Here is a 27,395-nt window from a genome sequence, read left to right as displayed (position 1 = left end):
GGCGGTCCACCGCCATATTCTAACTACGGCAGTCAGACTGCCACTGGACCACTGCAACTGCTGGGGATCCACAATCCCTCAGCAGTGGCACAGCGGTTTGAGGCCGCAATATGCTGGTGGTGCCGCTGTGGCACAGCCAAGCATATTGTGAGTTTCCTTACTGCCACCGTTTTCATGGCAGTGAGCCCACCATGAAATGTGTGGCAGGGATGAAACGGCCCCCTTCTGTGCCAGGAGATGAATGCAGGGGGGCACATGGTGTGTCCCATGTCTGCATGCACTCCCAGTTCCTGCATGCCTTTTCCATTGCATTGGCTTGCTGAGGCTCACATATAAGCCTTAGCAACGATACTGCAGTGGGCCGGCCAACGCAGTACCACCCAACCTTCCCTGTGGGCAGTCTCATTATGGGTTTGGCTGTTGAAGCGGGGCGCTGGCTTGGCTGCCATACCAATTGTCCTATGCCTGTGAAACTTAGAGATCTCTGCCTGCCAAGCAGAAGTCTTTTAAAAATGGCATTAACCGTCATCATAGAAGTTCTTCTGTATGTATTAATAGTTTGACGGACAGTACTTTTGACATAGTTTTGTATTTTTCAAAAATCTGGATTGTGACTCTGAAAATTCAAAAACGATTGACCCACACACTGGGAGCTATATCCTATGGTGTGGGGGTCATTCTGCAGTTTTCACTGCCCATTACCACCAGGGTACTGAAAACAAGCCAACATTATCCTCTTTCTTACCAGTCCTTCTCACTTAGAGATTACACTACTGCTTGTTTAACATTGGTACTCATTTAATTCAGATTGTACTGATTGATTAATTTTGATTATTTTTACTGGTTTTGACAGACTGTGGTTTGTGTGTCTTTCCATTTTTCTGAGCAGGCAGGGATTTACCATAGTCTTCCACAGATAATGTAATGTTTTGAAATATTGACATTAATGATGGTTACTGTGGTCAAAGCTCTCATTTATACCATGTCATTCATAGCTCATAATGTAGTTGAGATCAGAGGCCACTCATTCATCTTAGTGATGTGATCCAACGAAAGGTATCACCACCTTCAGTCAGTCTAAGGGCCACATTATGACTTTAGCGGTCCTCCAGTGGTGCCGCCACTCCACCATCTGCTAGAGGACCACCAAAGCTGTAGTGTGACCACCCACTGGATTAGGAGTTAAATCCTGGTCTGGCAGGCGGTGCTGTGATGGTCTGACGGCAGCAGTCTCTTAGGCTCATAAGAGTGCGTAACATGCAGTTTGCCGTTATCAAAGCGCTGACTACACATTCCTGCACGGTGTGGCATGCACCATTTTGGGCATGCCACTCCGTGCAGGAAAGTGGGTGCAATTGCAGGGGGGCACAGCATGTGCCCTTCCGGATGCACCCCCAGTCCCAGAGGTGGCAGGGGGCCCTGTTTGGGCCCCCTAAGTTGCCTCTGCCCACTCTTTCCATGGTGGGCTTACTGCCATGAAAAGGGTGGTGGAGAGGCAACTCAGAATATGCTCAGCGGTGCCGCTGCTGCACGGCGACCATATTCCTCCCTCTGACAACTGCACGACCGCCACAGGATTCTGGATCCCCAGCAGTCGCAGCTGTCCTATGGCGGTCCGACCGCCACACTCGGAATACTCCAGGTAGGCCCGCAGTGTGGTGGTGGTCTGACCGCCACAGTGAGTACTGCATCCTATGGACCTGACATACTCATAATAGGGCCCTCAGTCTAATCCTAAGAGAGACCTCTTACTCGCTTTCACTGAGAGATGTGCCTTTCTTTCTGCTCACTTTCGAGCATATTTACAAGGGAATTGCGCAATAGGAAAGTCCCATTTATAGTTGTTCCTGTGGCACAGTGCCCTGCTCCATAGTTACAAAGTGGCATTAAGCCACTTTTTGTGGCTGATTGCCGCTTTGTAGATATGGTACCATTTCGCACAGTTTTCTGCACAAAAGGGGCGTGCAGTGGGTTTTACAGTGGGAAAAAAGTGCTGCACAACAGTGACAGTTTTTTTTACTAAAAATGACATCATTTAAAGTTTTGCTGTGCTAAAATCACAATTTACCCAGCTTTCAGAAACAAGCAGAGATGAACCAAAAAAATTTTTTTTAATCAAAGGTTATGTAATTTTTCCTACTTTTTGTACTATCAATCTATTTCCCTTTTTGTGTTGGAAACAGGTGTGAAACCCATGGGTGATTTCGGAAAACGATACATTTCTGAAGAGTAGACAATATTCTGATTTTAGCAAGGGGCCATTTGTGTAGCTCCCTCAAGGTTTTTCCCTCAAAAAACGAACTGTTGACATTTAAAAAAATGAAAATGAGTATGGAAAAACAGTCATTTGCTACAACATTTTCATCTGTAACTTTATGTCACGATTTCCAAGACAACAAAATACCCAGAACCTACAACTGAGCTGCACCTTATAATGGTTTTTCATTTTGTACAGACTATTCAGCAATTCATATGGTAAAATATAAACAATGAAAATGGGTATAAAGGAAACCTTTGTATGTATGAAATGTGCACATGATACTGAGTGTAGGAACTGTAGTGGGGGGGGTTGGGGAGTAGAGGGGGTGAGAAGGGAGAGGGGTGGGGGAACGGGGTGTGGGGGGAAAAAAGGAAAAATGAGATAATCTGGTGTTGCAAGGTGTTTGGTGGCCGGTTGGGTCAGTGTTGCAAGAGCATTAGTAGGGATAATGTTACAGAGAATTCTGAGACAAATAGGGCATACAGATGCATTGATGATCAGAAATTTATATAATGTTGAACATTAAAATATGTACTGTCAATGTTAGCGGACTGAACGACTGGAAAAAACGTCAAAAGCTGGATTATTTTGCTAAACACAACGGGATAGATGTACTTTGTTTGCAAGAGACCCACTTACCGTGGGCCAAACGGAATTTACTCTGTATTAGGGGGTTTGATTTGTTAGTCTGTACATCACAGACATCTGTAACTAGGGGGGTTGCTATCCTTGGCAGATCTTCTTTAGGGGGGGCGAAGCGGGTTAAAAGTGATAGCCTGGGTAGGTGGGTTGTTGCAGAGCTGAACTTAGGATATACAATCTGTTCGATTTATGGGTCAAATTGCGATGATCCTGAGGTTTTTAACTTCCTGGAAGAGGAGCTAGCGGGCTGGCCAACCCCCTTGATAGTCTGCGGTGATCTAAATATATCCACTGACTGGCATAATGTATTTAAGTATTCAGGACGGAAACCTAGGGTGTTTCGGGCTATGTCCTCCCTCATGAGCTCACATGGGCTTAAGGATGTTTGGGGTGAGAAAGAGACACAGAACCCTGGGTATACGTATTTCTCGCACCCGTTCCAAAAATACTCTAAACTAGATTACTTCTTTATATCGATGTCGGAACTGAATAGAGTTAGCATAAAGAAAATCCCTAGAATAATTTCTGACCACAACCCGCTGATCCTATCTTGTAGAATAGATTTAGCAGAGAAAAGTCATACTAGCTGGACTTTTGAAAGAAGGCTATTATCTGACCAAAGATTTATAGATCACATTAAAAAATGGACAGTGGAGTTCTTTGACGCAAACCGCTATAGTACCTCTAGGAACAGCGTCTGGGAAGCTTTTAAGGCGGCCCTCAGAGGGGAAACCATCAGTTGTTCAGCGAGAATAAGGAAGGCGGACAGGGGAGAGCTAGATAGGCTTATGGGTCATTTAGCGAAGGCGGAGGAACTGCACATTAGGGACATTGGCAGCGGTGTAGATGGGACAGAGAGCCAAAGAAGGTTGGGGATCATTAAAGCCGAACTCCAAAAATTGGTCACACAGAAGGCAGTAGGGGATTATCAGGCATCAAGGGCTAAGCGGTATGAGACAGGGGAGCAGGCAGGTAGGGTTCTGGCACTTCGTATCAGACAGGGTAAATCGAGGAACATCATATCTAGCATACATGAGGACGGTAAGACTTATTCGGAGACAAAGGATATTTTAAGGGTGTTTAAAAATTTCTATCAAAAATTGTACGATGAAGAGAGCCGCCAAGGACCACAAATGGAGGAGAGCTAGATAGGGACCTGACTGGAAGTGAGATTCAGGCCGCCCTACGGGAACTTGCTGCTGGTAAGGCAGCAGGACCCGATGGAATCCCCCTGGAAGTGTACAAAAGTATTGAATCTGAGATAGTCCCTATCTTGCTGGATCTCTTTAATGGTATACTGTGTACAGGGGACATTCCAGATTCTTGGAAAGAGACCAATATAATCGTCTTTCACAAGAAGGAGAAACCCAAGGAGAACCCAGGTTCTTACCGGCCTATCTCGCTCATCAACGCGGATACTAAACTGTACTCGAAAATATGGGCCAAAAGGCTAGGGAGGGTCATTGGCGGTCTTGTCTCTCCTTGGCAGCATGGGTTTGTGCCTGGGCATGGAACGACGGACCACACACGCCGTGCTATCGCACTGTTCGATGCTCATGATGCTGGGGGGGAGAGATGGCCATGATCCTCCTAGATGCGGAGAAAGCGTTTGACCGCATGGTCTGGGAGTATTTGTGGGGTATTCTTGTAGGCAGGGGATTTGGTCCCAAGGTCATCAGGGCTCTTAGAGCTATGTATAAAGATCCGGTGGCCAGGGTGTCAGTAATGGGGGAGAGTTCGGAGAAAATTGTGATTAAGAGAGGAACGCGTCAGGGTTGTCCCTGTTCCCCGATCCTCTTCTCACTATATATAGACCCCCTGATTCAAAGAATTTTGGGCTGCCCTCAGATTAGTCCAGTGATGTTGAACGGGTATACAAGCAAACTGCTAGCATACGCTGACGATCTGGCGGTTCTTACTACCGACCCCCAGCAGGCGATGTCTGCACTTGCAGAACAGGCGAAAGACTTTGGTAGGAGGTCTGGGTATCTGCTAAATGAGGGGAAGACCCAGATTATTTGTACTAAGAACATTAATAAGTCGGACAGTAGATACGTAGACTCAGCGGTCTATTTAGGGGTTAGAATTAATGCCTCAGTAGATAAGATCATTACAGAAAATTATTGCCCCCTTATGGGATCGATTGAAGCAGAATTAAAGAGGCTGGACGTATTACACCTCTCTCTGGTAGGGCGGGTTAACGTCCTTAAAATGTCAATATTTCCGAAGGTTCTCTACTTGTTTCGAGCCATCCCATTATTGCTGGAGGAAAATCTATTAAAAAATCTGGAATCGGGGAGGAGCCTAGCGCGCAACCAAGATGGCCGCGTAGGTGCGAGGCTCCCGAGGACCTCCGCAACCTCCCACGTTTATCCTGTCTTCATCCTGCCTCGGTTGAGGGGACTGTGTCGGTGAGCCTGAGCCGAGGTGGTACCCGTTTCCCGTTCTCAAATCGGACTTCGGGTACCGGAGTGAGCACCGATTGAAGTTTGCGGCCTACTTCTCGCCGGACCCCGGATTTGCGCTGGGGGGTGACCCAGTGGCAAAGTGAACAACAACGGCGGGCTGGGCCTGGCGAGTCGCGTACCCCGCACTTTGGCTTTCACTTTCGCACCCCCTTGCCGTCTCTGCAAGTGAGATCGCGGAGCTCTATGTGTTGGTGTGGCCTCGCTGGGAGACCCGGCCTGCCTGCCGGCTGTGACCCACCCCGCCGACCTGGGGTGGCCCCCCGGAGCTCGTGGCCTTGATTGCTTGCCCTCGACGGCGTAGCTCGTGCGGGTGTGAGACCCGTGGCGATGGCTGCGAAACAAGATGGAGATCGGTTGAAGACCAAGTCGACCCGGCGTGGCTCCGTACATCAGGCCAACATCATGGACCGCTATACCCTCCAGAAGGGATCTCCCGGCGGACCGCACAAGTCCTCTGAGGTAGGCCTGGGCAAAAATTTCGTTCCGTTCGCGGAAATTGCGATAATTTGACATTTTTGCGTTCCGCGGAGAGCGCGAAAATGTCAAAAATTCCGGTTTCCGCAGCTTGGCGATAATTTGTTTCTTGCTCGCGCTGTAAAATGATACATTCTCGCGCGCGCGCGATCGCCTTACCTGAATCCCTGCGTTCGCCGACAAGTTTTCTTGATCCGGTCGCGTTCTCCATGAGATGTTGTATTGTTTTTAGCCATTTGCGCTGTCTCGCGACAGTTCGCGCCCGCAGTGACGTCATGCGTCGCGCGATCACGTCTTTCTTCTCGCGATCATGCACCGCGAGAACAACTCAAAACAAGATGGCCGCGCCCGCAAGCAACCACATGGGTAAGTTGGCGACCCGCAACCATGCAGAAAATCTCGCGAACATGCCGGAAAAAAACTTCCGCATCTTCGCGATATTTCTGCTTGTTTGCGATAATTTTAAACATTCTCGCGATAATTTGCGAAGGTTAATTCCGCAAATTCCGCCCACCCCTACTCTGAGGGCCCCCCTGATGCCCCGGATTTGCCCACGGATCTGACTCTGCAAGACGTCATGGGCGCCATTGCTGAGATGAAGGCCTCGGTGGGCCAGCGGTTCGACACCTTGGCGCATAAGATCGACGCGGTCCTCGTGGATGTTGGCCTGGTGAGGGCTGATCTCTCCAAGACCAACGACCGGGTTGATTCTTTGGCCCAAACCGCGTCAGGCCTCACGACTGAGGTGGCGGCCCTCCAAACGGAGGTGCACCGACTTCATCAGGCGAGTGCGCTTATGGATCGGCGCCTGGAGGATTCCGAGAGTCGGGCCCGGAGGAATAACATTCGCATCATCGGAGTACCCGAGGGACGGGAGGAGGCGGCGGCGGATCTTTTTGTAGAGGACCTGATCGCTACCCATCTCCATCCTCGGTGACTGAGTAAATTCTTTGCCGTGGAGAGGGCCCACAGAGTTCCCGGGGGAAGGCCGAAGGTCGGAGCCCCTCCGCGGCCTCTCATTGCCCGGATTTTTAACTTTCGGGACAGGGACGCGATCTTGCAAGCCTCCAGACTGCAAGGGCCGATTAAGCTGGAAAATACGGAGGTGAACTTTTATCCTGATTTTACCCAAGCGGTCCAGAAGCAGAGACTGAGTTTCCTGGGCGTCAAGCGCCGGCTCCGGGACATGAACTTAAAATACGCCATGCTCTTCCCGGCCAAGCTGCGGGTAGAGGTGGATGGTCGCACGCACTTTTTTGATCGTCCCGAAGCGGCCGGGGACTGGCTGGACACTCTGTCTGGGGGTAGTGATCGAGATGGTGGGGGGGGGCGGCGGGAGGAGACGGCCCACTGGATCGGGACTGAGGGGTTGATATTGGGCCTCACTCTGGACGTCTATGATGCCACTTTCGACCAAGCGTCTGTCTTTGTTCTTTCCCCTCCCTTGGAGGTTGTGTGGGGTCTAGAAGGGGTACTCTTTCCTCCTCTAGGGGGTCTAGCTAGTTTCATTATAGAGGGGTGACAGGCACACTGCAAGTTGGGGGGGCTGTCTGGGCTCATGCAGGGGTGCAGGGAGGGGGGAGTTTTGTTGGGGCGGGTGGGTTGGGGTGGGGTGTTGTTCGTTTACACCACAAGGCAAAAGTATCGTTGTGTTATTTGTAAAGTGCTCTCTGGGGGACGAGTGATGGCTTCTGTTTATGATGGGGGTAGGGGACTGAGTCTGTTGTCCTGGAATGTTAATGGATTGGGGGACAGGATAAAACGAGGTGTGGTCCTGCAGTTCTTGAAGCGAATTTCGCCCGATATAGTTTTTCTGCAGGAGACACACCTCATTGGCAACTCCTTTTGTGCTATGAATCGACAGGGCTACCGCCTTGTGGCCCATTCGGGCTTCACGTCTGGTTCAAGGGGTGTGGGCATTATGGTTAAGAACTCGCTCCCGTTGGAGATTGATGAGGTGCTCCATGACGACAGGGGACGTTACACGGTTTTGGTGGGTAGAATGGAGGGCAGAGTGGTCGTTTTCGTGTCTGTCTATGTCCCGCCGGGGCTGCAGACGACCACATTTGCGGATCTGGGGTGCCTCCTCCTTGGCCTTCCGGAGGGGATTCTAGTGGTGGGGGGGGATTTTAATGCTGTGGTTTCCGGAACTGTGGATCGTCACCCCCCTAGGGATCTCCCCCGTGCCCAGGCGTGGTTGTCTGGCCTCTTGGATACCTTGGGGCTGGTGGATTGTTGGCGTCTGAAACATCCCACGCAGTTACAGTACACCTTCCATTCAGGGGCACATGGTAGTCTCTCACGGCTAGATTATGTCCTGGTTCCGGCGGCGCATGTGGGGAGGATAGGGGAGGTGCGCCATTTGGCACGGGGTATTTCGGACCACTCCCCGCTCTTGTTGCACTTTGATATTCTTCCGAGGGGAGAGGGTAGGGTGGTCCCGATTAATCCCTGGTACCTGCGTGACCCCACCATTCGCGCATAGCTGGTTAAATCCCTTAAGCGCTACTTTGACGAGAATGTGGGGTCTGTGTCATCGGCGGTCTCACTGTGGGAGGCGTTCAAGACGGTACTCCGGGCAGAGGCCTTGTCCCTTATTTCCCATTCCCGGAGGCGCGAGCGGGAGGAGGTGACCCGTGTTGAAGCTGAGAAAACCGAGTTGGAGGGTGATCTAGAATGTGGGGTGACGGATGACAAATTACATGTTCTCCGACTCAAGCAAGCGGCCTATAAGGCCCTCGTCACGGAGGCGGCCAGGGGCCTCAGTAGAGAGCAACAGGGGAGACTGTATGATGTGGGTGATAAGGCTGGTAAATTGATTGCGTGGCTGGACAAAAAGGAGAGAGCGAGTCGAGTTGTCCCGTTGATCGAGAAACAGAATGGTGTGTGTGTCACTGAACCAGAAGAAATTGTCTCCTGCTTTGCAGACTATTTCCGTGGGGTGTATTCCCCGGTGTCCTCCTGCTCTGAAGAGGATTCCCATGCCCTGCTCAGGGATATCGCGCTGCCTTCCCTTTCGGAGGAGGACAGAGTGTCGTTGGACGCCGCTCCAACTTCCGAAGAAATTGCCCTCGCCATACGCTCGGTCGCTTCCGGCAAGGCCATGGGTCCTAATGGTCTTCCCATCGAGTTGTATAAACTGCGACCGGATACGCTGGCGCCGCATCTCCGTGCTATGTTCCTCGCGGCCCACTCGGCGGGTTCCCCCCCACTAGACCAGCGTCTAGCTACTATCGTGGTTATCCATAAGGAGGGGAGGCCACGGGACCGGGTCACATCCTATCGGCCTATTTCGCTATTGAATGCGGAGCCCAAAATTCTCGCCAAGGTGTTGGCCAATCGGCTGGTCGGTGTAGTGTGTGACTTGATTCACCAGGATCAGTCCGGCTTTATCCCTCATCGCAACACAGCGCTTAACCTGCGGCGTTTGCATGGGGTGCTCGCACGTGTCCCGTTCATACGGGAGCCGGCCATTTTGGCGTCCTTGGACGCCACTATGGCGTTTGACACACTTGAATGGCCATATATTTGGGCGACGCTCGCGAAGTTTGGGTTTGGCCCAGGATTCATCGGTTGGGTAAAATTGTTGTACTCTGGCCCGCTGGCGCAGGTGGTTGTGAACGGTAGAGTGTCGGCTCCGTTTGAGCTGGGCAGGGGCACGCGACAGGGCTGCCCATTATCACCGCTCCTCTTCGCGCTTGCCCTGGAGCCCCTGGCGGAGTGGCTGCGGTGGGAACCTTCTATTCGTGGTCTCCGCTGGTCCCCCGAGTATGAGGACCGCGTATCTCTATACGCTGATGATATTCTCCTGTACCTGGCTTCCCCACGTAAATCACTGATAGTACTGGTCGACGTATTGCATTCATTTGGCCTTAACTCCGGCCTTGTCATCAACTGGGCTAAATCGTGCGTCTATGTTCTCTCTGGGGAGGATCCTATCCTTCCGCGGGGCTGTCCTATCCAGATCGCCCCGCGGGGATTTAGGTACCTGGGTGTCTTCATTACCCTGGACGCGGAGGCCCGATATAGTCAGAACTTGCTTCCCCCCCTCCAGCGCCTGAAGGAGGATGTCGCGCGTTGGAGGCGCTTGCCGCTCTCGCCGCTCGGCCGGGCTGCATTGTTCAAGATGATGTCGCTGCCGCGTTTCCTGTATGCTCTGCAGAACACAATGGACGTCGTCCCGGCGCGCTACTTTCGCGAGGTGGAGAGTTTGCAGCGCCGACTGTTCTGGGAAGGTAGACCGCGTATCGCCCTGGCGAAGCTGAGGCTCCCGTGGTATGACGGGGGGATTGCCCTCCCGGATATCAAACGGTATTATTGGGCCTCCCAGCTGCCTGCGATTAATCACGGCCTGTACGGGCCCGCTCTAAACCCGGCCTTTGAAATGGATAAGATGTTACTGCCGGGTGGCGATTATAACCGAGCGCTTTACACCAGCTCGCTTGACGCAACTCTGACGGGCCCCACGAGTGTCATGGTACGAGTGTGGCACGCGGCTAACGTGGCGATGGGGTGGAAAGATCGTTTGACCCGGGCGTCGCCACTATACGCATCTGAGCAGTTGGGCTCCTTGTGGACCTCGAAGGGCTTTGAGAAGTGGGACATGATAGGCATCAGCAGGGTGGGTGATCTCTGGACGAGGGGGGGATTCAAAACGTTCGAGATGCTGCAGACAGAATTCCAGTTGCAGGACAGGGAGTACTTTCGGTATATGCAGATCCGTCATGCGCTATGCTCCGTATTCCCGGACGTTGCCTCCGTCCCGGAGTATTCCCCTCTGGAGGATAGAGTGCTAGATGGACATGTACCGGACAGCACGATTTCATTAATCTACAAAAAACTTATCAATGACCGCTCGGGACTGCTGACTAACCTTCGTGAGGCATGGGTTGCCGATGGATTGGAGCTGGATGACGAGGACTGGGTATCTGCGGTGGCCTCCCCGAAAGAGGTGGCCATACCGGCCCGCCTTCGTTTCGTCCAGCTCAAGATACTCCATAGGGTCTATGTTACGGGGCCAAGGCTACTGCGTATGGGCTATGCTGTGGACGGGTTGTGTAAGCTTGGGTGTGGTTCTTTGGGGACCTTTCTCCATATTTTGTGGGAATGCCCGGAGGTGGAGCGATTCTGGCGTGGTGTGCATGAGGTCCTGCGGGTGGTTACGCGTGTGTCGCTGCTGCCCGAAGCGAGGAGATGCCTTCTGAATGTGTGGGAGCCAACCGACTACTCGGTGCCGCAGACGTGGTGGGTGACTCTGGGATATATGGTGGCCAAACGCGACATTGCTCAACTGTGGGGTTCCCAGAGGTCGCCGACTGTCTCGGCATGGAAGGATAACATGGATTGGTGCATATTTCAGGAAAAGGTTGTGTATGTTGCGAGAGGTAAGCCTGGGACATGGGTGAAAGTATGGGGCCCCTGGAACGCCTACCACGGGGGAATCTGTACCCCGCCGCTATTGCCCGATCCGTCACCGGCCCCGTCCCCTTAACCAGTTTATCTCCCCGGTGCCGGGCACTGAGTCCACCTAGTCCCCGTCCTGACCTTTTCCCCTCCTTGATACTCCTATGGATTGGTAGGGTCCCCCCTCTAGGGGAGCACATGCTGCTGTTTCCGATTGTGGGTTGCCTTGTGGATTTGTTTTTTTGTTGTTATTTATCTTAAAATGAAACCGTTATGTGGGGTCCGGAGGGTGTGGCTACCACCGCTTCTAACTCCTGTGCATTTCCCTTTGCCGCGGCATGCGCGCTATTGTTTGTATCACATGCTCCTGTTGCTTGCTAGCGGCCGGCCTGAAGGTTGTAGGCCCATCTTTGTATATTTTTTGAATTTTGTAATAAACGGTTTCAAAAAAAAAAAAAATCTGGAATCAATATTTAATCGGTTTATCTGGCAATATGGGAAGACTAGGCGCTCCATGAACCTTATGTCGCTCCCGTTTGTAAGCGGGGGCATGGCTTTACCAAACCTTTGTCTATATCATTTATCTTGTCTTCTGGCTCAAATGTCAATACTTTTTCAATCAGCCCCCAGCTCGGTACCGGCCCAGGTAGAGAGTCAGGATCCCCCATCTATTTTTGAGCTTTTAGTGGGGAAGAAGGCTGTTGGGCTACTCTTGAGCGAGGTGGATCGGAGATTTTATAAGAAGGCCCGGCTTAAGATCATGGGTGGGGTTTGGGGGTCATGGAAAGCCGTCCAAAAGCTGATTGAAATTCCTAAGATTAATGCGCACCTCCTTCTCTGGAACTCTAACCTATTTCCTTATATGGGTATGGACAGGAATTGCGCGGCTTGCAAAGAACATGGAATTAGTTCTATTGGGGATATTATGGAGGGGGGGAGGTCCTCAGGTTTGAAGTGATCCAACATAAGTTTGGGATTTCATCTAATCACTGGTTTTTGTACGGACAGTTAGTCCAAACGTTGAAGGCTTTTAGACCGAGGATACCTGAAACAAGACGCTTCCCCTTGATCGATTATTTATGGAACGGGGGTAATAAAATATCAATTGTCTATAACCACTTAATGGCGGGTATTCAGGACGATTTGGAGAAAATAGAATCTGCAATTGCAGGGAAACTAGGCGACCCCGACGTGGATTTAGATCTAGCACTTGCATTAAATAAGAGATTATTTCGATCTTCTAACCTACGGGCTCAGCATTACAAAACCCTGTTTAATTTGTATTTTACTCCGGCGAAGCTGTATGCCTGGGGTCTGGTGGAGAACGATAAGTGTCCTAGATGCAATAATGGTCCAGCGGATCTAATCCACATGTTTCACCAGTGTGATAAGCTTTCTATGGTACTAATGGAAATCTCAAAGTTTCTGGAGGGGCTGCTAGATCGTAGGATTGGCCTATCCCCCACATTGATGTTGCTAGGTGTAGATAGGAAATTGGAGTTGGGTAGTGTGGCTGAAGCTCTGGTCTTTATATCTACTGCAGTGCTACGCATCCTTATTTCAGCAGGTTGGAAAGATTCCTCCCCTCCCACTTTTCAAATGTGGATTGCAAGGTTGCTGGGAGTGCACAATATTGAGGCTTGCCTATATGAGTTAAAAGGTAAAACATTAAGGGAATTAGGAAGAAATATTTGGGCACCACTTGCCATCTGGAGGAGCTCGAGCGCCTAAATACTGCTTTATATATTTCATTATAACGAATGGTTTAGAACTTCTGCCCTATTATTATTTATAGTTTGGCCTTGTTTTATATGTATCTACTATGGTTATTATTGTCTAAACGTGTTCTCGTATGGTTTAACAGGAATATCTATTTAATGAATTTGTTAAAAAAAGAATTTTTGTATGACACCAGTAAATCTCAATAAAAAAAAAAAAAAAAAAAAGAAAAAGAAAAAAAAAAGAGTGTAGGAACTGTGTTTTTTGTACACCTCTGAATATGCGATTACCCATACTATCATATGGTTCAGATGGCATTTTGCAAAATATTTTCTTTCTTGCACAGTGGCCTACATTTGGAAGCCACAAATGCAGATAAATCCAATTGGTAATAACAGATGTTCTGCTATCCTGTTTTCTCACATGTCTTCTGATACAAATGGCACCTCACTTGTTTGGCTGAGCCTTACGCTTATGACACAAAATGACCCAACAGCCGACCTGTAGACATAATATTTCACAAAACGCACAAAAGGTGATGGGAGGAATGCTTCCAATTTGTGGACCCACTGGCAGTCGGTTTGGATAGCATCCCAAACCATCGTCATTTTGCACACAATGCCACCTCCGCTCGTACTTAGCCATATGCAAATTGGTCTTGACCCTGCTCCCCATGGGAACAGTCCAGCTTTAAATACTAAGCCAGGCCCTCCCTGAACTGGAACACAAGCAATCCAGGACTGGTTTCACTCTAGTTATGGGCACATCTTGATTCCAGAGACACAGTGAGTATGGGACCCAAGTCTGGGCATACCCATGCCTCTTAGGGCGTTACATGAAACACACAAGAGGTGATGGGGAAATGCATGCAATTTGGCTAACCACTGACAATCACTTGGGGTAGCATCCCAACTCATTGTTCTTTTGCTCACCATGCCACCTAGGTTTGGACTCAGCCATACACAAATCATTCTTGACCCTGCTCCTCATGGGAACAGTCCAGCCTGAACTGCCAAGCCAGATCCTCCCTTTATCGGACACAAGCAACCCAGGACCAGTTTTGCCCTTGTTATAGGGTCATCAGCTCGGTACAGCCTGGTTCCAGCGACACAGTTAACATGGTACTCTCATCTGGCCATACCCATGCCACTTAGGGCAGTACATGAAACACACAAAAGGCGATGGGAGGAAGGTTTGAAATTTGTCTAATCACTGGCACTCTCTCGGGGTAGCATCCCAACCCATTGTTCTTTTGCTCACCATTCACCATCACCCTGTAAACAGCTTAGATCAGCTAGTTCAAAGCATTCTCCGTTACTGCTGCCAGGCTCTGGAATTCCCTCCCTGCTGAGATTTCTGGTCAAGTGTCCCACTCCCTGATCCGCAAAGCTTTAAAGACCTGGCTTTTTACAGGTAGTCCTGTCTGAGTCCTACTCCATTCTGTCTGACAGTCCCTCTGGCAGCACCTTGACGCCTGCGGGCTAAGTTTGCGCTTTAGAAAATTAGTATTCATCCATTCATTCATTCCACCTCCGTTTGGACGCATCCATATGCAAATCAGTCTTGACACTGCTCCTCATGGGTACAGTCCAGCCCGGACTGCCAAGCCAGGTTTTCCCAGAACTGGGACACAAGCATCCCAGGACCAGTTTCGCCATAGGTATAGGCTCATCATCCTGGTCATCATATTTCCCCCATTTCTGCTGCTCCTAACCTGTGGATTTCTGGGTGTGGTGTATAAGAAGCTAAGACCGGCCAGGGCACTTCTTCTTTACTGAGCAGACTGACTCTCACGTTTTTTAAGTTGTATGGAAGGGAACCTTTAAACCAATTTGTGTGCTCTTGGTAAGTTAACGGGACTTCTATGTCCATGTATGGAAAGTATTCATCTGGTGTCTCATCTTCAATGAAAGTGTGAAACAATTTTGTGCGCGCGTCTGTAGCTGGGAATGTGACCCAATATTAAAATACCTCTGTCTTGAATGCTTCATGTGCCTCAACCACAAAGGTAAAACCTCACCCCGTTGCCGGGAGGCTATTTTGTAATAATTTCCTAGTAACTGCCTCTCTGTAATTTTCTGAAATATTTAGCATATCTTCCTGAACGTCAACGTCCTCTACACGTTCGGACATTTGAAAATAAAAAATGATTTTTATAAAAATAAATTTATTGAGATTCTGTTTGTACAATATGGGAATATTCTTTAATCCTTCAAGCTTGATAAAACGTACAGCCAATACATTGGATGTACCTACTCAGCTGAGGCGCATTCCCTTTTCCCACTACGGATGTCTTTGTTTAAATGTGAGTAGGGGCCTCTGAGAAAGCAAGACTGAACTACTAAGATTTTACAGTTAAATAAGTGCCTAACTAATGTTGGGCACCATGTTGTGTAGTTCCTACTAATCGGTAGGATCTGCGCATTTTTTGGACAACATAAACTAGGGGCTTTGTGCCTAGACTGATTCAGGACATCCCCCGCAAGATATGTTGGCCTGGAGACCATCCAGCTCACAGTGCCACTGTAAGCCCCCATAACTTACTAGGGAGTGAGCAGTTTCTGGCAACCACTGAACATGACAACTGTGATTCCTCAGTACACAGGAAACAGTACAGAACCTTTTGCTCAGTCACTCGTACTCACTTGTTCTCAGAGAAATATACAGATAATACACCGTGGGATGTTTTCAATAATATTTATTGAACCAACATTATTTTTGCATAAAATACGTCTGCTGCAATGATTAGGAGACAGAGGCAAATAAAGGAGATTACAAGCGCCAAGAGTGTGTGTAGGTGTAGAGCCAAGAATTCCTCCAAGAGATGATCCAATTCCATTAACTGATCGGTTATAGTGAAGGACCCCGTCTGGGTCTCGAGTTGGACACCTCTCACTGAATTTCTGACCGGTGTCTGCTGGATTCTCAGCATGCATGGACCCTTAGGGGTCAACAGAAGTGCCTCCTCTACCAATCTATTGGGATGCCTATTTTTTATAATAAAAAGCAGCCTTCACAAAGTGCGTACTAGATTTGTGATTTTATGGCTATGTGGATAGCGCTGTCACTACATGGATGAATATAGGACTACTTTCTTACCTAGTGCAAATAGAGGCCTTGTACATGATGTTCAAGGCATCATGATAATGTTGTGCGAAGCTGGATGTGAAAAAAATTTAAGTTTCAGAGTAACAAATCCAACATTGTTGTGCATGCAAATGTGTGAAAAAGTCCTGGCTGAAGTTTTATTTTCTAAGACACTATTAATAATATTATTATTAATAATATAATATATTGTTACATAGGCCTAACTCGGGAACATAACAAAATGTCGGTGGTGCATCCAATGATGCTGTCAGGTCTGCGGTTCATCGGCTGAGCGTATTACGACTACACAGTCGTACTCGCAGTCTCACAGCGGTGCTCAACAAACTGTGGTTAGCCAGCGGCGGTTAACCACCGCAGTATGTGCCAAAAAAAACTGTGACCATTGGATGGGTTTAAAAATGCACACCTGCTATGGCAAGTGGACAATCCGCAAATCACAATATAAAACAATACCCACCCCTGCATCCTTTGCTTACAAATTGCAGGACCGCAAGACAGCCATTTACTGCACTTTTTTTCAGAGAAGGCACCCATTTTATTCATCTTCACATTTAGCACTCTCAACCACCTGTAATTTGTTTTTACACCTTTTTACCTCTATCACTTGTTTGTTCTTCATTCACATACTCACTCACATTTTAGTTTTTTTCACAATGCCTGTAAAAAATAAAATCTAGCTTCACTGAGCAGGATTTACTGTCATGGTGGATGAAATCATTAGAGTATAGCCACACATTTTGGGGTTTCAAGTCCACCATACTGCTCTCAGTATGAAAATATAAATGTGGGATAGAATAGCCAACAGAGTGAATGCTGTTGATAACACCCTGCGCACACAGAGAGACAGTGGGAAGAGGTGGAATAGCTTCAGGCTGAGGGTCTGTACCAAGTACAACAGCCACCACTTGGGCACTCAAAGAACTGACGGTGGCCCTCCCAGTGCACCGTTACAACTTTTACCCTGGGAGGAGAAGTTCTTGACCATCCTACATACTGAGAGTTTGTCAGGAGTAGGGGGGAGTGGACTCTGATAAGTTATACTTCAATAACTGCCAAGTATCACAATGCCCTATATGCTCTTAACTCTGTATTTCCTATCTGTTATCTATCTACTTTCCTAACATGCAATACTCAAAGTATCTGAGATGTTGGTTTGTCTGTGGCAATGTGGATTGTGGCCTATAAGACCACATGCATTCAACTCCAGGACAAGCCACATATTGCAATGCTGCCTGTAAGTGCATTTCCGTTAAAATATCTATCCAGGGCCCATGATATGCGTGAAAATGTTAATGTATGGTCCATCCCAAATGCATGTTTCCAACAGCTATGGTATACTGATAATTTTTCAAGTGTTACTAAAGTTACATTGAAGTGACTACAACTACCATGAGGCCTTGTTGTCACTCCAAATCTAACCAAGATGGTACCCTGTTTTTGCCCCTTCTCACTACTGATGTTCACTACTCATGCAGGTTACCATTAGTCAAGTGTTGCTAAAGTGACACTGAAGTGACTAAAACTACCATGATGACTATTCACTCCTCCAAGTCCAACCATGAAGCTCACTCCTATTTCCCCTTCTCACTTGTCTTCCATGTCACTACTGATGTTCACTACTCATGCAGGTTACCATTACCCAAGTGTTGCTAAAGTGACATTGAAGTGACTACAATTACCATGAGGCCTTGTCACTCTAATTTCTAACCAAGATGTTACACTCTGTTGGCTCCTTCTCACCTGTCTCCCATCTCACTGCTGACGTTCACTACTCATGCAGGTTGCGATTACTCAAGTGCTGCTAAAGTGACATGGAAATGGCTACATCAACCATGAGGCCTCATCACTCCAACTCTACTCAAGATGCTACACTACTATTGCCCCTTCCCACATGTTTCACATGTCACTACTGAAGTTCACTACGTACTCATACATGTTACCATTACTCAAGCATTGCTAAAGTGACATTGAAAATCTCCCACTACTACCTTGATGGCCTGTGACTGGAACTCTAACCAAGATGCCACACTTCTTTTGCCCCTTCTCATTTGTCACCCATGTTACAACTGATGTTAACTGTTCATACAGGTTACTATTACTCAACTGTTGCTAAAGTGAGACTGAAGTGACTACAACTACCATGAGACCTTGTCACTCCAACTCTAATCAAGATGCTAGACTCCTATTACCCCTTTTCACTTGTCTCCCATTTCACTACTGAAGTTCAATACTCATGCAGGTTACCATTACTCAAGTGGCATTGAAGGGAATACAACTACCATGAGGCCTTGTCACTCCAACTCTAACCAAAATTCTATACTGCTTTTGCCCCTTCTCACTTGTCTCCCATGTTACAACTGATGTGAACTGTTCATGCAGGTTACCATTTATCAAGTGTTGCTTAAGTGACATTGAAAAGCTACCACTGCTACCATTAGGCCCTGAGACTGGCACTCTAACCAAGCTGCTACACTGCTTTTACCCCTTCTCACTTGTCTCCGATGTTACAACTGATATTAACTGTTCTTGCAGTTTACCATTACTCAAGTGTTGCTAAAATGACATTGAGGTGATTACAATCACCATGAGGCCTTGTCACTACAACTATAACCAAGATGCTAGACTCCTATTGCCCCTTCTCACTTGTTTCCCATTTTACAACTGATCTTCACTCATAATGGACTGTGAATGGTACAGGAAATGCTCAACTCAGATATACGTATGCATACTTTGCTTGATGGTATCCTGGACCCATCAACTGAAACTATTGATGTCATGAGGGACACTATAACAATAGTGTACCCCTAATATATGTCAGCCATGAAGGAAACTCAGCTCATTAGTACTGCCAGGTGACCCCTTGACTTTGCACCTCTGACATAGAAAACAATGCTACATATACAAACAAGCTGGGTGTTTGCCTGAATTAGACTCAACTATCCTTTGCAATGGACAAAACACATGGTATGACTACACTGTGTTGGTAGCTGCGTTTTGGAGCTGTCATGTCTATCCCTAAAGCCAAAATGCCACATAGAAACATCTAATAAGCTAATGAAATCTAATACTTTGATTGAATGTCTGCAAATGTCTAGTAACCAACTTCAACTCCAAGCTGATAGCTGACAATACTAATTTCTAACAATTTTGTTCCACTCTAGGTACTCATTAACTTTGACACAAACAATGTGGATGTAGATACCTCACGTCTACCACTAACAATGTTCTCCATTTTCAACAGGTTGATCCATCACTGCATTGGAACAGTGGTTGGAAACTGAACAGAGCTCCCCTACCCCCCCAGCAAGACTCCCTCAGTGATGATAATGTTCCTAAAGAGGTAGACATGGATGACGTTCCTGGCCCATCTGGTCAGCCTGGGAAGACACCAACACTGGGGCTCACTGTACCCACAACCCGACCTCCCACCACAGGTACAACAACACTGTCAACCACTGCCCCCCCCACCCTTGCACCCAGCACAGTGACTGCCATCGTGTGAACCCCAGTCCTGGTTTCTGATCCAGCCAGCACCACTGTCTTGCTCCGCCTTTCAGATAATACAGTATTCTACAAATTCCACTTCCACACGGTGGCTCAAACACGGCAGGGTAGGAGACATAAAACATAACAATGCCTAGAAAAGGGTTTTACTTTACAAAATGCAAAGACTCTCTTTTTAGAATAAGACTTGAGGGTTTATTTATGCAATTCTCTCTAACAGAAAGGCTTTCCCAGTTGCGTGATTAACCACATTGAAGTGTATATAGAGATATATATTTATATGCAAGCAATAATAACCCACTTGGTAAATGCAGCAGTTAAATGCATGAATAATACTACTGAATAAACAAGCAGCAAATAATATGAGATAACATTCAAGAAAATATACTGGAAATCCTGCAGAAAGATTTATATATGTACACTAAATACATCAAATGATTACTTTGGATGTGCACCTCGACTCACTCTCACATCACAAAGAAAACACCTCAAATGACCACAGCCACTGGAACCATGCAACACAATGGCACTAGTCAGAAACAAATCACCTCACCCGATCGTTCACTCTATACCCTTGCCAACTCAAGCTGGAGGGCCCGTTCACAGCTGGGCTTGGACTCTCGACTGGGACTCAGGTTTCGTTTGTCTTACAGCAGTACGTCTACTCTGTAAGTGAGCTCCCAACCTTGGCTGTCAACAACCCTCAGCTTTATAGTCTCAAAACACACACTAGAAGGTTCGAGAGTCTTCCCCTCTGCGCCAAGGAAACTTACTGGAATTGACCAGCTTCCGGGCAAGCATTCCACGGCAGGAACGAGTTCCCACATTCCCTCTACATTCTCACATGTTCCAGCCTTTATCTTAATGAAGCTTACAAAGCCTTAAGGGTACGTTAAGCAATCTCTCCCAAAACAATCCTTGAACGTGATTAACCCAAACAACTTGCAAGCATGTCTGTGTGCCCAGAGAAGCTCAAGCAAGGCAGAGTCAGAATTCAGTTTGACATGAGGTCATGTTAAAGCCAATAGTAAGAACTTCATAATTCTCTCCAATGTACAATATAATGCACATTTGTGCACCACTACCTATAGTATCACATACTTCATCTCTCAATGTACAACACAGTACACATTTGTGCACCACTGTTCATAACAATGCACTTCGAGACCAAACAGTACATTCCAAACCTCTCTCTCATGCTTTCAAATGCACATCCCACACGTTCTGTTCTTTGCAGGGCTGTTCTACTGTGGCAGCTCCCACTGTAAGACTGCAAGATTACAAGAAATAAACCTTTAAGAGAAACAAGGCATATGCAGGATGTCATACATTCAGGCTAGGGTAAAATAACACACCAAAGTTAATTAAAATGATGGTAGTCAGAGGTCATCACGTGGTGTCAGACCACAAGAGTGCCTCAAGTACTACACACCACCCCAGTCACGGAGGAACCGGGACCCAGTTGGAGGATGCAGTCTATGCCAAGGGCACAGAGCCAGGGGGTAGGCATCATGGGATGATAAATGTGTGCCTCTAGAGTGAACCTCCTGAGAACACAAGCACCCAGGCTGTCATCACCCAAGAGCTGGGAATCTACCAGGGCTTGTGTTAGAAATGGGATTTCTGGTTGGTTAGGGCTTGCGCCTAAGCCAGACAGAAACCACCACTCTAGTCAGGGCTAGGGAGTTACACGCTGAAGATAACCCCTGCTCACCCCCTTGGTAGCTTGGAGCCAGAGGCACTGTGTAAAGCGTTTGCGCAACACACACACACACAGCAGCAACACACCAGGCACACTACAAAAGAAACGCCACACAAGATTATATAAAAAATAGCCTTTGTATTATCCAAAACACATTAGAATCATAATCTCACATATACACTGTGCCAACTGGCACTGGGCAATATTCACAGGGGATTAAATGCACATGACAGGGCCAATCGGGCCACTGTCAGAACCATCACAAAGCACAAGTAGCAAATGTAAAACACAACCAGTAACTACTGGCACAATAATGAGCATTATATCACATTAGCAGTAGCAACATAACCACATTATGTCTGCATCACATTAGGCATAAACACATTATGCGTAAACCTCATAAGCATAAACACATTACGCAATAGGCATCATCCTAAAACATCATAGCATGATATTTGCATTGGGCATGACCACTTTGTGCATAACTCACAAGCATAAACAAATTATGCACAAATCACATATTATACCTCTCATTATCCCTCACCATAAAAATGAACTGGCCTTTCACTGGGGCTCAAATGCCCATTGTCCTAAATGTCAGGGCGGAGGTGTAGGGCCTCTCATGTAGCCCTCTGGTTGCCAATGCAGTGAAAGCCATGTGCGCAAGGCACTGGGGGCTGGGGTGCACCTCACCCCCTTTCTCTCCACTCAAAAGAAATGTCCCCCCACGTTGCAGCTGCCTGTGCTCTCGTGGTGCAGCTGGAGAAAATGAGCCCTGGCACACAGTGCCTTGAGAGCCCCACTCCGGGACTCCTACTTGCCAAACTGCCCCCAAAAAGAAATTGGCACAGGGAGCTCTGTTCACTGGGCTACTTCCGGTGCACTTCCCTTGGCACCAACTGTGCTGCCTGAGTCCCACTCCGGGACTCTAACAGCGATCTTACCCCCAAGGAGAAATTCAGCCTGGGCACTTCAGGACCCCTGCGAGTCCCTCGTGGTGGGACTCTAACCATCACAGTGCCCTCTTCCCTGGGGCAGCTCTGGGGCTACTCATGCCTTAGGGAAAGAAACGGCTCATGTACAGCCACACTCTTTTGTGTCCTGTTTGGGATCTGCAGGTCTTCAGTTCTTCTGATCCCAGCCTCACTCTCCTTCACTCTGGCGGCCGCCTGGGAAGACTCTGGTCAAGCTCCCCGTCTCACCACCACTCTCCAGGTGCCGCAGCTGCGTGCCATTTCAAGGCTCCGTCTCTCGTCAGGGCAGTTCGCGGGGCTCCCACTGACACACTGGGGCTCCGCCGTCTTCCAGACATGGTCTCTGCTGGGGCAAGCAGGGAATTCTCCTCCTGCCGTGCTGCAATTGGCAGCCTTGGCAGCCTCCGGCTATTGGCCCTGCCCAGAGTCAGGCAGCAGACGCCTGGCTTCCGGGTCACGCCGCGGCGGTCCTTCTCCTTCAGCAAATGCGGGTTGGGCTTCTGCTTCTCTGGCATAAATGCGGGGTGGGCTCCCGCTCGTAATAAGCACCAAATGCGGGGTAGGCTCCCGACAACACAGGACACCAATGCGGGGTAGGCTCCTGCCAACACAGGACACCAATGCATGGTGGGCTACCGCTCCTCCACCAGCAGCACGGAGGAATCCCTACGCCAGGGATTCTCTCTCAACGATGGGCAGCGCTGCGACGCCCCAGCATTTTCTCTATCCTGAAAGAGATAGATGGCACTCTCAAGGTGCTCAAGCTAAATTTCACGGGCTCAAAGCTGGGCGAAGAAAGCATCAGACAGGCCAGCATGCTGGCCTCCATGGCTAACAGACCCTTCAGCTGCCTAGCATGGCAGCCAGTCCATCCCCAGCGGCAGTACCTCCTGGCAGGCCAGCAGCCTGCCGGCCGCAAGTAGGCACCAAATGGCACCCACAAAAAGCACTCCTTCATGGGGTCACTGCCCCAGTATTTATACAACATTTTCTTTGGCTGCCCTGGCACAGGGCTTGGGGAACCAGTCTGAACTGCTTCTGGGGGGGTTTGGAGCACTTGGTTTACAGGGCTCCAACCCTCCTTTGACAGGTTGGGGCTCTTTCATCCAACACACCACAGGGGGGCAGAACCAGCATTCACCTAGGCAGGAACAGACCTATTCATGGTCAGGGGACTACTCCTCCCACTACTCCAAATGTGGATCTCCCATTCAGCCTAGCGCTGACTCACCCTGCCCTCCCTGGAGCCACACAGACCTCACCAGCCCCTGTCACTCCAAAGCCAGACATGCAATCCACATCAGGCTGGCAGACACATAGCACACAGAAATGCCAACTTCTAGAAGTGACATTTCTAAAATAGTGATCAGAAATCTGCACACACCATTGCGCAGCATTTATTATTACTATTCCAACCATATCAAACTTGACCACGCTGCTCCTCTCATATCAGGAATAATCACTGAAACACTTATCAGGGAACCCCCAATGCATTCCTATTGGAGGGCAGCCCCACAGCAGTGAGAAACCAAAATGGCTGTTTGTCACTACCAGGACATGTCACACACTTAAGGTACATGCCCTTCCTTTTTACCTACAGTGCACACTGCCCGTAGGGCTAGCTAGGGCCTACCTTAGGGGTGACTGACATGCAGTAAAAGGGGGGTCACAGACATGGCACACACTTTAGGTGCCACGTTACAGCGGCAGTAACACTGCACACAGAGGCCATGCAATGGCAGAAGCCTGAGACAGGTTTGAAAGGCTACTGTGGTGGGTGGCGCAATCAGTGCTGCACGCCCACCAGTATTGCAATGAAAGAATGCCTCTTGGACCACATATTGGCTTATCCTATTAACTACGTAGGTCTAAGCTCTTTACCTTCGTATCTGTTCAACAGATGAACTGTGGTTATCTCAGTTCTGCTTTAAGCAGTGGGTCGGCATGCAAGCTTTTCTCAACATATTCAAAATACTTCATACACAATATTTTATATTTCATCAGAACGTACTTACTTCGTACTTTTGTTTTTTTGTTTTTCTTGTTCTTTTTAAATTCACACAAATATAATTTCACAATAGTACTTTTTTATATATATTGATGCATGATTGTGATACAATAAAACCTCTATGTACAGTGCATGGTTGGAAAAAATAAAAAAACAACATTTACAGACATTACATAAACAAACTTATTATAAATCTAAACGGTCCTACTACTTTGTTGTCATATACCGGGATATTATGACCTACTTATCCTCGATACAATAATCAGTCCAGATGGTGTAGAGTAGGGGTGGGCGGAATTTGCGAAATTCACTTTCGCAAATTATCGCGAAAATGTTAAAAATCTCCGCAAACATGCGGAAATATCGCGAAGATGCGGAAGTTTTTTTCCCGCCCGTTCGCCGTATGTTCTGCATGGTCGCGGCTCGCCAACTTACCCATGCGGTTGCTCGCGGGCACGGTCATCTTGTTTTCACTTGTCTTGTGGTGCATGATCGCGAGAAGAAAGACGTGATCGCGAGACAAATTATGTTACTGCGGGCGCGAACTGTCGCGAGACAGCGCAAATGGCTACCAAAAATCCAACATCTCGTGGAGAACGCGACCGGATTGGAAAAACTTGTCGGCGAACGCGGGGATTCAGGTAAGGGATTTTTACATTTTCGCGCTCTCCGCGGAACGCGTAAATGTCAAATTATCGCAATTTCCGCGAGCGGAACAGATTTTTAGCCCAGGCCTAGTGTAGAGGTCAGAGAACGCCTGAGTGTATTTTGTGTAAGTTAGGCCACCATTAGTTGGCTAAACTTCGATGTCCATAGTCTCTTTTCAATTTAATGTGGCGATACTACTGGCGTCATGGAATGAAAGGGGGACTGATGGGTGTGCCAACGCGTTTCAACCTTCGTGTGGGGACCGTGAGGATTCGAAGAAGGTCTTCCTCAGGGCTGGGAACTTTGGTGTAGGACACTGGGATCAAGAAGAACCATGTTTACCACAGAGAGTACACGCACTAGAACCACAAACACCATGTCAAGAAAAAGGCTAGGAGGAAGGCAAAAAGTTCAGGAATTACCCTGCAAAAAAGGGCCAGGTCCAACAACTTTCAAAGTGTGATGGGCCAGCTTTTGATTGAAATCTGGAAAATGAAGGAGCTGCAGTGGGACACCTACCAGGAGGTTGCTGACATCCACATTTGGTGGCCAGCATCTACGCTGAGGTGGCTGGGGTCTGGACTGAGGTGACCAGCCTCTGCACCAAGGTGGCCTCCCTGGTTGGGTTGATGAGGGACATAAATGCCACCCTCTGGGAGGCCCTGACAGAGGATGATACGCCTGCAAATGCCCCTGTCTCAGCAGCTCCAGATCCCCCATCTGTCTGGCCAAGGGGACGTCCACGGAAACAGACAGGATCTCAGGATGGCAAGACACCCACCACCGCAAGTAAAAGACCTTGCCCCTAATGTCATTCTGTGTGTGCTACACATTCGTTTTGTTGACTAATCCTGCCTGTTAGGACTGGGCAATCTAGGCCCACGTTCCCTCTACGTTCTCGCATATTCCAGCCTTTATCTTAACAAAGCTTATGAAAGCCTTCCAGGGTACGTTAAACAATCTCTCACAAAACAATCCTTGAATGTGATTAACCCAAACAACTTGCAAGCATGTCTGTGTGCCCAGATAAGCTCAAGCAATGCAGAGTCAGAATTCAGGATGACATGAGACCATGTCAAAGCCAATAGTAAGAACGTTTGGCTTTGACATCCCTGTTCTGGGCTAAGGCATAAGAGGGTGCCTAGGTACTCATCTGGCAGGCTGCACCGATTGTTTTCACAGAGGTTTCTGCTGTTGTAGTGCGAGTAGATCCATATCGCTCCACAGCGGTATTTCCAAGATTGAGGCTGCCAATTGTTTTTATTTTGTGAGCGTTCTAGTGTTCAGCTTAAGGGAGAAGTGTAGCGGTTATAGCGCTCGAGCTCTATGTGCTCAGCGCACTTCAACCGTCTCACCCTGAGGTGAAGCAGCGTTTAGCTACCATGCATGTTTGGTGACAGGAAATTCGTCAGGGGAGTAGCGTTTTCTCCTCCATTGCTCCACCTGTCATTCTCCTAGACTAACTTTCTCCAACACCAGTAGAGAAAATTCCTGAGTCTCTCTTATTCAGGTATTTTCGGAGCATAGCGTAGTCTCTTGCCCTGTGAGAGTTTCAGTTGGTGCCTAATTGTTTTTCTTTTGGACTACAATATATAATATATAATCATAGATTCTTCTCAACTTCTGGCAGTCGTTTGAGAGAGGAATTCTAAAGACTGAAATATCAATTCTTTTTAGAGAAGAGACTTGTATACCATTAGCTTGGAATCCGCTAATTTTGAAATTCTACATTGTTCTGCGCATATATTGCTGAAAACACCTTTAGTTATACAAACTACTATTACATACAGTTATTATTTCTCAGTAGATATAAATATATATATATATATATATTCACTGAAAAAAACATAGGTTTCAGGGGCGTTATAGTTAGCTGGACTTTTCACTCGTACAAAACCATTGAAATTCCCCCGATATAGTTAATTCAGCTAACTATAACTTGCGCGCCCGCAATGCACTGCTGATGACGTCACATATTACATCACTCATGACATGGTCAGTGACATCACTCATGACATCACTGATGACATCTCAAATGACATCACTGATGACATCACTGATGACATCATCCAGTGAATGTGTGTTTTTCTGAAAATTACATATGTTTTATATATGTATATCTCAAGGTCGATGGAAGAATAAATGGGTATATAAGTGTCTAAATGGATGATTTGTTTTTGAAAAATTGATTGTATAACTGACTAAGTGTATCTTAGTGAATACATGGCTTAGTGAGTAATGTTTAAATATGTAAATATCTGTATCAGTCTCTCACTTTGTGTATAAGTGGCTGCATGGGTTGGTGAGTAGCTACATGAGTGTCTATATAGGTTATTAGTTGGTTTTTTGAGTATCAGTCTGAGTGTCTGCATGGTTCGGTGGGGGGTATTACGTAGTGCATAGGTGCATGAATGAGTGACTCACTGTTTGTATGTGTTGAAGACAGCATGTGTGCAGGACTGTATGGGTGGATGAGTGTGTTCAT

The sequence above is a fragment of the Triturus cristatus genome, chromosome 8 (genome assembly GCF_964204655.1).
Source record: "Triturus cristatus chromosome 8, aTriCri1.1, whole genome shotgun sequence".
Taxonomy (NCBI): Eukaryota; Metazoa; Chordata; class Amphibia; order Caudata; family Salamandridae; genus Triturus; species Triturus cristatus.
Note: the sequence above shows the minus strand (reverse complement) of the source record.